Source organism: Corythoichthys intestinalis, chromosome 20 (assembly GCF_030265065.1).
Source record: "Corythoichthys intestinalis isolate RoL2023-P3 chromosome 20, ASM3026506v1, whole genome shotgun sequence".
NCBI lineage: Eukaryota > Metazoa > Chordata > Actinopteri > Syngnathiformes > Syngnathidae > Corythoichthys > Corythoichthys intestinalis.
The window spans coordinates 23,128,764-23,144,219 of record NC_080414.1 but is presented as its reverse complement, the minus strand read 5'-3'; the positions used below and the strand labels follow the sequence as shown (position 1 = coordinate 23,144,219).

At 39.4% G+C, this 15,456-nt stretch overlaps 1 long non-coding RNA gene across 1 annotated transcript in view; it reads left to right on the top strand.

The window, feature by feature from the left end:
• Positions 1 to 15,456, top strand: part of LOC130908561 (uncharacterized) — a 201,447-nt gene that overhangs the window by 123,343 nt on the left and 62,648 nt on the right. The window contains exon 3 of the long non-coding RNA XR_009061614.1: positions 2,860 to 3,272. This is a non-coding gene — a long non-coding RNA (uncharacterized LOC130908561). The remainder of the gene's footprint in view (positions 1 to 2,859; positions 3,273 to 15,456) is intronic.

Below are 15,456 nucleotides of genomic sequence, written 5' to 3'. Positions count from 1 at the left end.
TAATATTTATGGTTAACTCAATTCCTGCCATTGATAACAATAGATGTCCAATTTATTAAACTGGGTGAAACTTCTATAAAAGCTCATCTTTCTGTGCCATTGACGGCATTAGACGTCCAATCTATTTCGACTGGGAGGGGCAGCCAATGAGTTAATATTGTAACTTAGTAACTTTCTTTGTAATATCGACTAAATTTTTACAAAAATGAAATGTTCGTGTAAAAAATGTAATGAAAAAGTGAATCCCTCTTTACAGTGTGAATAATAACTTTGCATTATCATTCAGCTTCCTTCCGTCTATCCCATCTGCAAAGCTTTTTTTTTTCACCATTCCATCAGAGACTCTTTTAATATGAACCTAGTGCCTCTTCATCATCATCTCTGTAATCCCTTTTCAGCAGCAAAAGAACATTCTGTCAGTCTTTGAAGAGCAGCCACTACATTTCATTTGCATTTAGAGACTATTCTAATCCTCTCACAGCACTTTTCGCCAGACTTAAGAAATCTCTTGTCCAGTGGATGAACCACACTGAAAATTGTACAGAATTGTTTGAATTTGGAAGGAAAAGAAAGCATGATATGTCTCTTTAAAACCTGTAAAAGTTGCCATGTTAAGTGTAAATAGTAAATATGGATTAATTCTAGTTGTGCTATGGATCCGGTCCTGACAATTCACAGGTCAGAACGAGATCTCTCTCAACATCTGCTCGCAGGCAAAGTCACATTAAGACGCTAATCAATGAATCAATATTTGCTCTCCCGGATGCCTGACAATGTGCAACATACCTGCTATGCCGCTTTTGCTTTAACCTCCCTAGAGATCTGACAATTCCACACTATTTAATTGTTTTGTTAATCTGAACACGCTGATAAGTATGATGTGAACTGGCTCCCTCCCTCCCTGGGACGTCAAGACGGCGACCTGTTTGCTCGGTGATGACCATCTGTTGTATGGACGGACTTTAGAAAAAAAAAAAACGTGCCAGTGTTAGCGGGATTAGTATTGTGAATCTGTCGCTAGCAGCTGAGTTAGACACGCACAGGCAAAGGGCAACAATACGATCAAATGGCTAACAAGCTGATTGTTGTGAGAACGATAACCATTTAGAATTACATGCACACGGCTGGCGTAACACCGACAAACAGCGAGTGCCAAATAAAGTTGGAATATTCATGAAATCATAAAATATGATCATTTAACTAGAAACTGCAATTTCTGGAGAAATAATGATGGAGCTTTTCTGTGGTAGATAGAGATCTATCATGTCACTTTCTGTTGATTTGGGAACATTTCGGGGACACGTCCTGTTGATATGAGATCACTTCTTGTTGATTTGGGAACCTTTCGGGAACACGTTCGGTTGCATGGCTGTCAAAATCAACTTGGACTTGGCGTCGACTTGATTGGGCGCCATTTGAATGTCAATGGGCTGTAATAGTAGGTTTTTGGTCAAAATCAAATCAAAAGGTTTTCTACCATTGAAAATGAATGCAAAATTCGGACGTACACGGCCGTCAATGGCATGGAGGTGCATGGCTATCAATGGCATCGACTTACTTGGTTGCCAGTTTAATGAAAATAGGTTGTCATGGTAAATGGTCAAAAATCACAAAGACCTATCTTGTCCTGCCGTTTAAAATGAATGGGAAATTTGGACGTACACGGCTGTCAATGGCATTCCATTAGAAATGAATGGGCAAGTTTTTGGCAAAATTTTGGGGAACCGTAGGTTTTTGCCAAATTCTGTATACAACTTTTATACCCTTTACCATCCTGGTATTTTGATGTGTGATTCATGTGATTTGATAAAAAATTGTAGGACAGTAGCATTTTGAATTTTTTCCTTTAAAAAAAAAAAAAAAAGGCGTTTACTAGTGAACGGAAATTTTGGGGGGAGTCATTAGATAAATTCCCTGCATCGTGCGAAAATTCTCGTTTTTTCAATATTTGAACGGTGCCGATCGGTCAAACGGTTCGGGATGTGCGGCGTGCCGAAGAAATTCCATTCAAAAAAAAAAAAAAAAAAAAAAAAAAAGACATATGGGCGTTTGCGTTGCAAAGCTCCATCTAATCATGAACCAGAAGTGTTTTTTAAATAAATATTTAATTTTACTCATTTAGTACATACTCAAAATATGCAAGAAAAAACATGTTCTTACAATATTTTTTTTCCAAAAGAGCCCAATAGTTTCATTTTTTTTCTGTGAAAATATTTTCTGAAAAATTGCACATTTTTTTTTCTCAGAATAAAAATGTTCTCACAGAATTTTCTTTCTCAGAACAACAACGCAATTTAACACAACTTTTCGCCGACAGAAGAATAAAATTAACTTTAAGTAATCATTTTTTCGTCAAGACTTTTTCACCCCAAGAAAAATACATTTCTCAAAAAAAATGTTAAAAAAAGTTTTGTTGTATGAAAAATACACTTTTTCTTCTTCAAAATCAATTTTGTCACCTTGTCTTTCAAGTTTGTGATCTAAAACAGGGGTCCCCAACTGCCGGGCCGCGGACCGGGACCGGTCCGTAGCGCATTTGCTACCGGGCCGCACAGAAAAAAATAATTTATGACTGCCGATAATTTATGACTAACGACTGCATTCTGGCCCAATTAACTCTGGCCTTTGCCCATTAACTTACCAATATCCCCATCTACTCTAGATATAATGCTACAGAATAGAATGTCGTCATAGAAATCCACTAATTGGACTGCTAGCAGTACATCTTGTTTTGTATATCTACAGTATGTGCGCTTGCCCTCGATAATAACGTATGACGTAGGGCGGGTGCATCACATTTATTCAGGGAAATTATTAACCCCAATACTAGAATGACTAAAAAAAGGTGTCTTTCGACAGATTTTTTACTGGAAAAGGGCACCTGATGAGCCAGAAGATGAGCCTACAACCTCGAAGAAAACAAAATCTATGCTACTTCCCAATCTCCAAAGACCCATGAACTGCGAAGGAGTGGATTATGTGTCTGTGAATAAACCGACTGTTTCGAGCATGTCTGTGCAACAGGAGGATCAGCTTGTAGAGATCGCAAATGACGGTGACCTTAAACGCACATTTGAGACAACAACTCTACCAAGGTTCTGGATTAAAGTAATTCCGGAATATCCTGACATCGCTAGGAGAGCACTGAAAACCGTGGTACAATTTCCAACATTGTATCTTTGTGAAGCGGGCTTCTCTCACTCCCCCATCATACCGAGATCGGACCATATCGTCTCAACGAAACAAGCTTAGGCCTCCCACTGATTCAGCGGGTGAGTTATATTTTCCCTGCACTTAACACGACGGAGCTAAAAACAAACTTTATTTTATATTTGCTGTATTTTTGTGACACACATTGCCAGTGTTCTGACAAATTTTGCATGCGCGTAACGTTAAAAATGGCCGCCAATGCAAAGATTCCAAAGTAAACATTTCAAACTTTCTTTCGAGAAATGAATATTAACTTAGGTTTGATCATGGACGGACATGTAGGAAAGAGTCCAACTGAAAATAAAAGAGGGCTTTTACACCGCCACGAAAGCTTTGGGAGCAAAATTTTATAAGGGTGCAAATTTTGACAGAACAGCGGTCCGTAAAAAAAAGACCCAAATCACACTGGTCCGTGGTGCAATAAAGGTTGGGGACCCCTGATCTAAAACATGCCAAGCGGTAATAACTGATTTCAACACAACAAAGCAGGAGGATTATGGTGCCAAATGACCTTTCCAAAACAGCTCAAATACTACCTATGAAGGCTGAAAATTGACATCTTCTCACCCCTGCCATTGCCGTTCATACAAAACACTGAAAAGGAAACAGGCTTTTGAACGTGGAAAGCCATTCAGAGAAAATGCTGCTGAATTAATGCATTTGCCTGTCTTATTGAGCCTACATAAGGAAAAAAAAAATCCCACCCCAGAATCCAGTCACTCTCGTGTCAGGTATTTAAGAGCCTACATAACCACCTCTCCCACCAAAAGAACCTTTTTATTCAAGGCCTCCCACCAACTACAGTCACAGCAGCTCTTAGCTTTTCAAAGGGGACCGTAATCATTTTAATATGAATGCTGTTAAGTACCCCCCAATAATCACTTTGATGAAATAGAGGACATTTTAAACAGCTTTTCACCCCTGCCTTTCATCATTTTTTCTTGCTTCCATCCCTACTGACTAATTTCTGGCATTGATGTGCCTCATCATTTAGTAGATACACACATAATGCCATCCAACTTCATTGCCACCAGCTCCAAATTGATGGGAAAAAGCATTCAAAGTGGGAAGAAGGTACTCAAATTGTTGATTCTTTCAATGAAAGCCTTGCAGGTTTCTGGCCTCTTGATAGGTCTGTTTTAAATGAATATATATAAATACAGAGATCCCTCGCCAATTCGCGCTTCGAAATTTGTTGATTTGTTTGAAGTCATTTGCTGGATTTTAAAAAGTATTCATAAAAAATAAAAATGAAAGATATACAGTATGTCATTTCATTCTGAGGCGTGAGAGAGAATACAGCAGCAAAACTTAACTGTACATGACTCAGTGGCTTTGCACATACCCACAGGCACTCATCCGAGGCGCATGATTGGTTCCTGGTGCAAGATTGACATTTGACAAAACCAATGAGCACCATCAAAGCCGCCCCTACTATGACCGACACGACCAGTTAATAAGAGTTGCGAGTCTGTGAGCTCATTGGCTGCGCACCATCGGGACCTTAAAAAAAAAAAAAAAAAATTTGACAAACTAAACGGCCAATAATAGTGGCTTTATCAAGTGAGCTGATTGACTCCGCACATCGTAGCCTCGCACAGCTTTTTTACCTTGTTTTATCTTAAGTGAGGATTTTGACAACAAGACCTCAAGGCTTATTTTTAGTTGGACTTTTCAGCAATTTTACAAGCGTTGAGAGCATCCAAAGCCCACTACAAAACCTCCACAACATCCGGAGGAATTTTAACCTATTTTTAACAATTTTTTTAACCCAAAAATGGGGCACCCTATCTTGCAAAACACCTCCATGACTATTTTTACCCACTTTTAGAGCACCCAAAGCCAGCTACAAACTTCCAACACCTCCTGAGGAAATTTCAACAGATTTTACCCACAAATGGAACACCTCTACGACTTTTTTCCATGTTTTACCTGCTTTGATAGCACCCAAAGCCAGCTACCAGTGTTGTTTTCGTCAAAGATGACGATCACGAAAATATTCAGTCAACAAACACTTTTTTTTCTAACAATGACGAGACGATAACAAGCTAAAAACACATTTTCGGAGACAACTTGACGAACGGTGGTTTTCGTCTGACAGGACGAGAACGAGACGTGCAATAGTTTCGGTCACATGTTCACAATGTGTGACATTCTATGTGTAGTAAGCCTGCATTGTTGTAGTGACTAGTAGTCTCACTCGTGACGTGCTGTGCCCCCCTCCCCTTCCTGACTCACCAGTGTGTCGTCTCCAGTCGCCATGCAGGCTTGCACTCAGGTAAGATTTGTTTTCGTAGCCAAAGAGAATGTGCAATGATGCTTTACCCTTTAAAGGTCTATGCTGAGTGATCATCACACACTAAATGTAACTCATAGCGTTAGCATAGCATTTGGCTTAGCATTAAAGATGCACGATAATATCAGTCGCCGATCATTATCGGCCAATAATGGCAATTATGACGTCACACAGATAATCCAGATAATAAAAAAATTCAACCGATAATGCAATCCGATAATTATATACTTGATTTAGCCTCCAAATGTGCACAACCGAAGAATTCAGCACGCCGCCTCCTCAACCCCTCCCCTCTCTGAAGCCCCTCAGGGAGGAGGGGTTGAGGAGGCGGAGTTACACGACAAGAAATAGTTGAATATTATGGCGGCTGTTACTAAAAAAACGACGCTCTCGCCATCTGCGAAACATGTACTGCAGAAGTTCCACGAGGCCGAAAGAAAGCGTCCTCATTTAAAACCACTAACCCAGCATCCATTTAAAACTGCATCACAAAGATTTTTGGAACAAATACGAGGCTGCTCTATTGTAAACACTAAAGCCTGAGTTATACCCCCGCGCTGCGGTGACGGCGTAGCGACTACGGCGTCATTCGACATTCGATAGTTCTGCGGTGAGGGAACGCAATGCTCTGTAATTCGCCGCCAAGCCACTAGAGGGATGTGGCGTTATGTTTGTACGGTTTTGGGGCATGCTTGTTTACTTCCGCTAGTCGGAGAAAAAATAAACAATGCAAGATAGAACTCTTGAAAGTAAATATTCTGCTCATCAACACTGAATAAATATGGAACAAACAAATGTTGACGGGCAGGCGACGCAGAAGACTGTTTTGAGGCGGTCTGGCCGACTTTTGATGCCGCACAGAGAGTTTTAGACTCGGGTGGAGAGAGCTAGCTGTGGCGGCTAGCTTCAAACTGGCGTCGAGCACTGCGTTCAAGGTCTGCAAAGCCCTCCAGCCTGATTTGTTTGCCGTGTCCTACAACCAGCCAGTGGGAAGCAATAGCAGATTTCTAGCGTCTAGGGAACTTCCCAAACTGCGTTGGGAGGCTTGATTTTAAGGTTATCATAAAAAGCACCGAGGCACTCTCAATCAGTGATGATGTATTGTGTGTGTGAACTGTCTGTTATTGAAAATTGAAGATCAAAACAACTCTTTTGACACCAAATCTGTGCTTTATTCTTCATATACTTGAAACATATGTACACAGTAAATGATGAAGTGCACCAACCAAAAATACAACATAAAGTGATAAAAAGTTGGCAGTTTTTGGCCGACTGGGTCACCGCTTCGTGTGGCTACTCGATTCCGACCACCCACGACTCGGTGGTTCTTCCATTTATTTATTTTTTCGATCGCCGACCTTGCCATTTGGCAATCACAATAATAATTTCTTGACGAGACTTGCTCTTCGATGATACTCCCGTCGGCTTGGTCCATTTTTGCGTGTAGAAAACAATGTTTGATTCTATTGTACAATGGCGGGGTTTTCGCGGTAAACCGGAAACAACAGTCTGAGCGGACCAATCACAGTCCGTTTTCGCTACGTCATACGCGTCTACGCGACGCGAAGGTTACAAAAATCGAGAGGTGCGCGTCAGGCTACGGCGTAGGGTCGTAACTCGATTCTTCCTTGACGGCGTAGGTCTGACGCGGAAGTATAACTCAGGCTTAAGTTAAACTACGGGGCTGGTGACGATACTGAGTCGGGTTGTTTGGGAAAGCAGCCCAAGGCAGGTGGTAAACTCGCATCTAAGGCTAAACACCGGCACGACTGGAGACCGATAGTCAGCAAGTAGCCATCTTCCGACGGAGCCCGCCGCTCTGGCCAGTCCGGCAGGCCGCCGCCGCCTCGCCATTGGCTGGGCGGGCAGAGCCCGGTTCCCCGGCTTCAGAACCTCCGGCGAACACCCCGGTTTCTCGAGCGTTCCCTCACGGGGTGTGAGCAGAGCCAGGCACGGAATACGCCGCGGCGAACCGGCCGGTGCGGGCTGATTATCCGGTACGAACATAGCCGCCGCCGAGACGAGACACAATTTTTTTTTTTTTTTTTGCGAAATGACTCGAGCGCCAAAGCCCTGGATAAAAAAATAATGCAGTTTATACGACCACCATTCTTCATGAAAAACATGCCAATCACATTTTCACCACGTACATTTGGAAAAGTGATGTCCAGTAAGCAAGCTTATCATGACGGCACAGTGGTTAGATGGTAATTTAAACATGGAGAAAACGAAGTCAGCCAGTCAATAATGCATTCAGTATGTAAAATGACGAGCGGTCAGATGACTTTGTAACGTTGCCTTTATTTTCGGCTTAACAAAACTCAGACACAAAACAACACGCACGGAGATGCGAGCTTCAACTCCATCCAAATAGTACTGCCGTGTATCAGTTTAGCTGCTGTAAAGCAAATGTCGTGAGTGCCGCAAATGTAAACAAAGCGCTGCAGAACGGGTACATGTCATCTCGCTCTTTTTGAGTTAATCATTTTCACAGTGTGCAACAAAGCATATAACATTAGCAATCACTTTTCAAATTAATTTAACTCATTTGTCTGCTCAATTACAGTCACAGTAGATAATCAGAACTTATTGGCACTTATTAACACTTATTAATTTAAATATGCACATTCCTGTTGTAATGAAATAACAATAATATTCTGTAGCCACAAATATTATTCAACATCTTTTCTTCTTCCAAGTTTTTTTTTTTTTAGGATGAAGTATAATAATAATGTATTGCTTAAAATAAGGCTGTTAGGATTATTTTCAGCTAGCTATTTTTCTTCCAAGAAATCTGAGAGAAATACACTTAAAGCGCTGGCAGATAATTTCACTTATTTACAATAGATTTACACTTAAAACTGACTAGTTTTAAGGAGGTGTGTTTTGCAGTGTATTGATGTTATATATGTTAGGAATGGCTCACTTTTAAAGGCATCTTTGTGCAACTTAGGTATTTACTCTGTGAGTAATTGTTGCCAAAAGTTTACCATTACACAATGTCAGACAATCTGTCATTATTTAGATATTGGAATTGACGACTTGTTCATATTTTATGTTGAACAAAAGAGCAATAAATGATATTTTTGGACAGTAATATTTTCTTTTGTGTATACTTTAAAATTTTACATAAATCTTTTAATAGAATTATCGGCTTGACATTATCGGTTATCGGTTGGAATGAGGAGGAAATTATCGGTTATCGGTATCGGTTGAAAAATGTATTATCGTGCATCACTAATTAGCATCCTCCTAAACTCCCGGACAACTTTTTTTTACCTTCAGTTGGTGGCATCTAGGTGGGTATAATTAATGAAAATAATGTACTGATTTCCCGACCAGTGTGTTTAACCACCATATTGTAGATACTACAATATGTGCTCACCTGTCAATGTTCATTCGAAATAGTTGGAAACCTTTTTTTTTTAATTTTTGGAGTAAATTTTTTAAATCTTACAGACGAAAACATTTTTGTTAAACGTCGACTAAATCTAGACAGAAACTAGTCTTGAGTTTTCTGCAACAAAAACTAGACGAAGACAAACACATTTTGAGTTGATTAAAATATGACCAAAAACAACACTGCCGGCTACAAACTTCCAACATTTCTTGGGGAATTTTAACTTTTTTCTTTTCTTTTACCCGCAAATGATGCATCATATCCCTGCTACATGCTTGTGAGTGGACCGCCACGACATACAGGAGATGTGCCAAATTTCCCCTACGCATCACAAAGTGACTGCATAAGGACGGTAATTACTGTAAATAGTTTTAAATACTGTACAGTAAATCTGAAGTATACAACATGTTAATAGATGTAAGTAAATAGTTTGCTTCGAGCTTTTGGGGGGGTTGGGTGCAAATCCTTCTTCACGGGTTTTCACTCTTCACGGGGGGTTCTGGTCAACAATACGTGCGAAAAACGAGGGATTAATGTATATACGGTGGTACCTCTATATACTAAGTTAATTCGTTCCAGGACCTTGTTTGTGAGTCGAAATGGTCGTATGTTGAGCAGGATTTTCCCATAGGAATACATTATAATTCCATTAATTCGTTCCACAGACCAAAAACCTACACTAGATCCTTAATAAATACCATTGGTACTATTACAAATGGCAATTACACATAGCAAAACAAATAAATTATAAATAAAAATCACAATAATATAATAATAATAATAATAATAGTTCCTGTAATAATGTAACGAATCGGGTTCTAATGTGGCGGAGGTTTTTTCCAGTACTTGAACGCACTGCGTGGCTGACGTGACAGAGAGCGGGGAGCTTGAGAATTTCAATTTCAACGTTTTCTTGAGAACAAAGTCAATTGCGTCGGACAGTAGACGTTTTGTGTTGAGTAACTTGTGAAATAAATGATAAAAATGTGACGAAGCTGGCGATTTCTTGGACGATGTTACCACAATAATAATTGTCAGCTTAACTTATAAAGACTGGTGAACGGTGGTCAGAGGAGGACTGTGGAGATGTATTGTTGAGCCAGTTCATGAATGTGCACCCCACGCTCATATTTTTCTATGATTTGCATCTTCATTTAGAAGGTAAGCGTCACCTTTTTCCTTGTTTCACCACCTGTACCAACCTTTTTGAAACCTGTGTTGATTTCTCACACAAGAAAATCCACCGTGCGTTTGTCTGCAGTGCTGTCATGTCGTCGTATTTCGAGCACGTTGGATGTAGAAACAAATGGCGAGTCAAATTTTACGTCGGATGTCGAAAAGATCGCGTGTCGAAGCGATCGTATGTCAAGGTACCACGGTATATATTTTTTCCAATTAACATTTTTTTTCAAACAAATAGATAAATCTCCCGTATAGAAAGAAATAAGTCATTCATATTTCTTTCAGTAGGCTAAAGAATTGCAATTGTGATTGTTCCACTCATCTCCCATTAGTATTATTTAAAATTTAGGCGTAAAAAAATCAATGAATGTTTGGGTGCAAGCCAAGGCTTGCCAGCTCTTAACATAGTGTCCTTTTCGAGATGTAATGATAATTTTTCAGTCATACAATTGTACAATCATATGGTAGAGCAGATTAAAATCTGGCTTCATCTCCTCAAAATTAATTTAGTATGAGAAATGGAAGTACGCATTATTTTCATTTTCAATCTGTCTTCCTGTCATTAAATTTCAATAAAAATTAGGTCTAATCTAGTTGAGTTTGATCAACCCACCGTGGAGCAGATGCAGACAACTATTCACGCTCTTATTCACATTGATGGATGATTCCAAGTCAAGTGAAATATATTTATCGCCTTAAAATATCTAAGATCCCAAAGGGCTTCACAGACAAATACCAGTTGAAAAACAGTAAGCATTAAAACTAGTAAACAAATAATGAACAATAAATCAAATCAGTAAATACAAATCTGTAATAAAAAGCAAATATTTTTATAATTAAAATGTTTTTACTAGATTAACCCCTTCAGACCTGAGCATACTGCTGAAGGACATGACGCGTTTACGTCTCTAAATCAATAAATACACTGAATTCAGTTGCTATTGCCACTTCTGGGAGACGACTGGACGGAACTTTACCCATTGAAATCAAATCATGAGATTTAGCACGCCCTCTTTGCTATTTTTGTGGCTGAGAAAAAAACGCAACTTCAAAAATGCAAACGTAAGTGCTCATTTCTCATTAAAAACAATGTAACTTTAACATTAAACATAACCAACAGGAGCAGTAATTATATAAAATATATATAAAAAACTTTGTTCTGGTATATGAGTAGAGTAAAAATCTGAAGATTTTTTTTTTTTTTTTAATTTGCTCAGCCGAAAAAATTCTGAAGGAGTCTGAAGGGGTTAAAATTATTTTTTTTCAGGTTTTCACCATTGTGTTTTCTAATTTAAAAAATATAAATAATAATAGTTTTAAAAATACTACATAAAATATTTATATATAAAAGGTTTAAAAAATAATTTGTGCCATTTTAGGTCAAAAATGTCTCTAAACAATTCCTCAACTATCAACATTACATTAATTTGCTCAGCAATTAGTTGTCGATTAGTCATGGTATGCAGTCTAGTCTGGTATGCAGTTTGCATATGTTTTTACTTGTAAATTCCAAGTCTCCAAGAAGCCAACATACATGTTTTTGGTCTGAGGTTCAAACCACAACCTCAGAACTACAGGCAGATGTGCCAACCACTTGTAACCATGCTGCCTGTTTTATTTATACAGTACATAAATCTTATGAACAAACAAAACTATCGTAAAATCGTTGTTTAAAATTCTGATCTTACTACAAAGTGGCATTAATTCATGACAAAAAGCAAATCCTACTCAGACTATTAGTGTCATGTTGGCGTTCTAGTGTTTATGTGACAAAAAAAGTTACTAATTTGGGTATGATATGAATAATTTGTTATGGAAATTTAGCAGCGTAGTGCAATCTGCTTGCAAAAAGTACTTGACGCACTCACAGACGCCTGCTTTGTCAAGCTCAAATCCCTTTTAGCGTTGCGGCGCAATGATAGCGATAAGAGGCAAGCAGTGCAAATGAGTCTTTGTTGACTTATTTATCACTTTTGTGTTACCTTGGTATATCTCGAGCTTTCTGTCTCTCTGCCTTTTGGCGGTTGCACTGCCTTGTGGTTTATTCATACCGCATCTCATCATTTATTAAAAATTCAGTCAGTGGGGCAGGCGAAGAGAGCATTAAGGAGCGAAGTCGACAGCCTGCTTGGAAAATCATCCTTCCCCCGGTGCCAAGTGGAGCTCCTCCTGCCCTCGCGCCAGAAGACAAAGGGAGGATGGTGTCAGCCGTCTGAGGAAAATAACACTCGCTCACATCTAACATCAAATGCATACATAGTTTCGACAATCCACTTATGACTGACTTCACTCATTTGTTTGTTTTGCGAAGAATGCTTTTGTTTTCCTCGTCATCTTTACCATCCTCACACATACATGGAATCAATTTGGAAAAAACTATCCTTTTCGTGGCTTTTCGCATTCTTTTGCATGACTCCCCGTGGACCAAAGTGAGCAGGAAGAGCAACAAAGCACAATAAAAATTCTTGAAATCTCCCAAACATCATTGGGAAAGGGCAGACCCTGAGGTAACCTCTGCGAGGAATGTCACAGGACTATCAGATAGTCAGTGGGAAGACCGTGGATCTCCCGAAACAGGAGCGCTGACGGCGCCTTTCCGAAGTAAAAATGAGGAACATCAGTTGTGATAAAGGAAATGCCAAAGACAATATGACAACCAAACCTAGGTCAAATTGTTGTGGGGCCAATTGTGTAAGACAATACACTGTCCAGTGTGAGGTTTTAGCCTTTCTTTGTCGGCTATTCGTGTAAGTGAGACATAACGTACACAAAAGCCGCTTTTAGGGCACTTTCCTGGGTTTCCCCTAGGATTTTTTTTTTTTTGAAGCTGTGGTGGTGGTGGACTGCATTGAAGTCGGACAGCCCCACAAGTTTGGCCGTGGCGAAATTAATATCATGACTGAGATTTTTTTTTTAACAACATTAATTATTTTCCAAGATGAACCATAGCAAAGATCTATTTGAAATATATACAGTGGGGCAAATAAGTATTTAGTCAACCACTAATTGTGCAAGTTCTCCGACTTGAAAATATTAGAGAGGCCTGTAATTGTCAACATGGGTAAACCTCAACCATGAGAGACAATGTGGGGAAAAAAAAAAACAGAAAATCACATTGTTTGATTTTTAAAGAATTTATTTGCAAATCATGGTGGAAAATAAGTATTTGGTCAATACCAAAAAGTTCATCTCAATACTTTGTTATGTACCCTTTGTTTGCAATAACGGAGGCCAAACGTTTTCTGTAACTCTTCACAAGCTTTTCACACACTGTTGCTGGTATTTTGGCCCATTCCTCCATGCAGATCTCCTCTAGAGCAGTGATGTTTTGGGGCTGTCGTTGGGCAACACAGACTTTCAACTCCCTCCACAGATTTTCTATGGGGTTGAGATCTGGAGACTGGAGACTCCAGGACCTTGAAATGCTTCTTACGAAGCCACTTCTTTGTTGCCCTAGCTGTGGGTTTGGGATCATTGTCATGCTGAAAGACCCAGCCATGTCTCATCTTCAAAGCCCTTGCTGATGGAAGATGATTTTCACTTAAAATCTCTCGATACATGACCCCATTCATTCTTTCCTTTACACAAATCAGTCGTCCTGGTCCCTTGGCAGAAAAACAGCCCCAAAGCATGATGTTTCCACCCCCATGTTTCACAGTGGGTATGATGTTCTTCGGATGCAATTCAGTATTCTTTCTCCTCCAGACACGAGAACCTGTGTTTCTACCAAAAAGTTCTATTTTGATTTCATCTGACCATAACACATTCTCCCAGTCCTCTTCTGGATCATCCAAATGCTCTCTAGCGAACCGCAGACGGGCCTGGAAGTGTACTTTCTTCAGCAGGGGGACACGTCTGGCAGTGCAGGATTTGAGTCCCTGTCGGCGCATTGTGTTACTGATAGTAGCTTTTGTTACTGTGGTCCCAGCTCTCTGTAGGTCATTCACTAGGTCCCCCGTGTGGTTCTGGGATTTTTGCTCGCCGTTCTTGTTATCATTTTGATGCCACGGGGTGAGATATTGCATGGAGCCCCAGCTCGAGGGAGATTATCAGTGGTTTTGTATGTCTTCCATTTTCTAATAATTGCTCCCACAGTTGATTTCTTTACACCAAGCATTTTACCTATTGCAGATTCAGTCTTTCCAGCCTGGTGCAGGTCTACAATTTTGTCTCTGGTGTCCTTCGACTGCTCTTTGGTCTTGGCCATAGTGGAGTTTGGAGTGTGACTGACTGAGGTTGTGGACAGGTGTCTTTTATACCGAAAATGAGTTAAAACAGGTGCCATTAATACAGGTAAAGAGTGGAGCTTCGTTAGAAGAAGTTAGTCCTCTTTGACAGCCAAAAATCTTGCTTGTTTGTAGGTGACCAAATACTTATTTTCCACTCTAATTTGGAAATAAATTCTTTAAAAATCAATCAATGTGATTTTCTGTTTTTTTTTCCACATTCTGTGTCTCATGGTTGAGGTTTACCCAAGTTGACAATTACAGGCCTCTCTAATCTTTTCAAGTAGGAGAACTTGCACAATTGGTGGTTGACTAAATACTTATTTGCCCCACTGTGTGATAAATAAAATGGCTACGAGATTAAATTTGCTACGAGGGGGGAAAAAAGTATTATTACTTAGGGGTAATATAGCTGTAAATTGCTACGCACTTTACGTACATGTACCCTAGCTGGGAGCTACGACAAAGCATTAGCATAAATAATGGATAATATTTTGATGTGGATGAGTCAAGAGAAAAAAAAGTATTAACTATTACTAGGAGAATGAATGTCAAATTGATAGTATTGGAATAAAAATCATATTATTACGTAGAGCTAATGTAGCTGAATAAGTAGCTACATTCTTCACGTAGCGCGTTGCCGCCTCCATTACAATCAACAATCTTGAAAGCATCTTGTGTTTTAGAATCGGTTTAACAAATAAGAAAATCCTTAATATTTTGCTCATCTAAATCAAATTGTAATCAGTAGAAGGATTTATACTAATGCTTTGTCGTAGCTCTCAGCTACAGTACATGTACGTGAAATGCGTAGCTGATTACAGCTACATTACCCCTTCTTAATAATACGATTGTTTTTTCTTGTAGCACTGGTGCGACTTACATCTCTTCTTTTTCTTCATTTGGCCCTAATATGCACTACATTACCACGTCAAAAACAGTCCTTCTGTTAACGGACCCTCGTCCATTGACAACTTAAATCTTTTCTAAATACTTCAAAATACTCATCTGAAATTACTACCCAGTGACATCAGCAACGAACAAATGCTATGCTAAGACGCAACGATTCGGGTAAAACACACGCCAAAAAGAACCGAAACATAAGGTCATTGTCAATACTAAGGTCCTTTTCACAGGTTTAA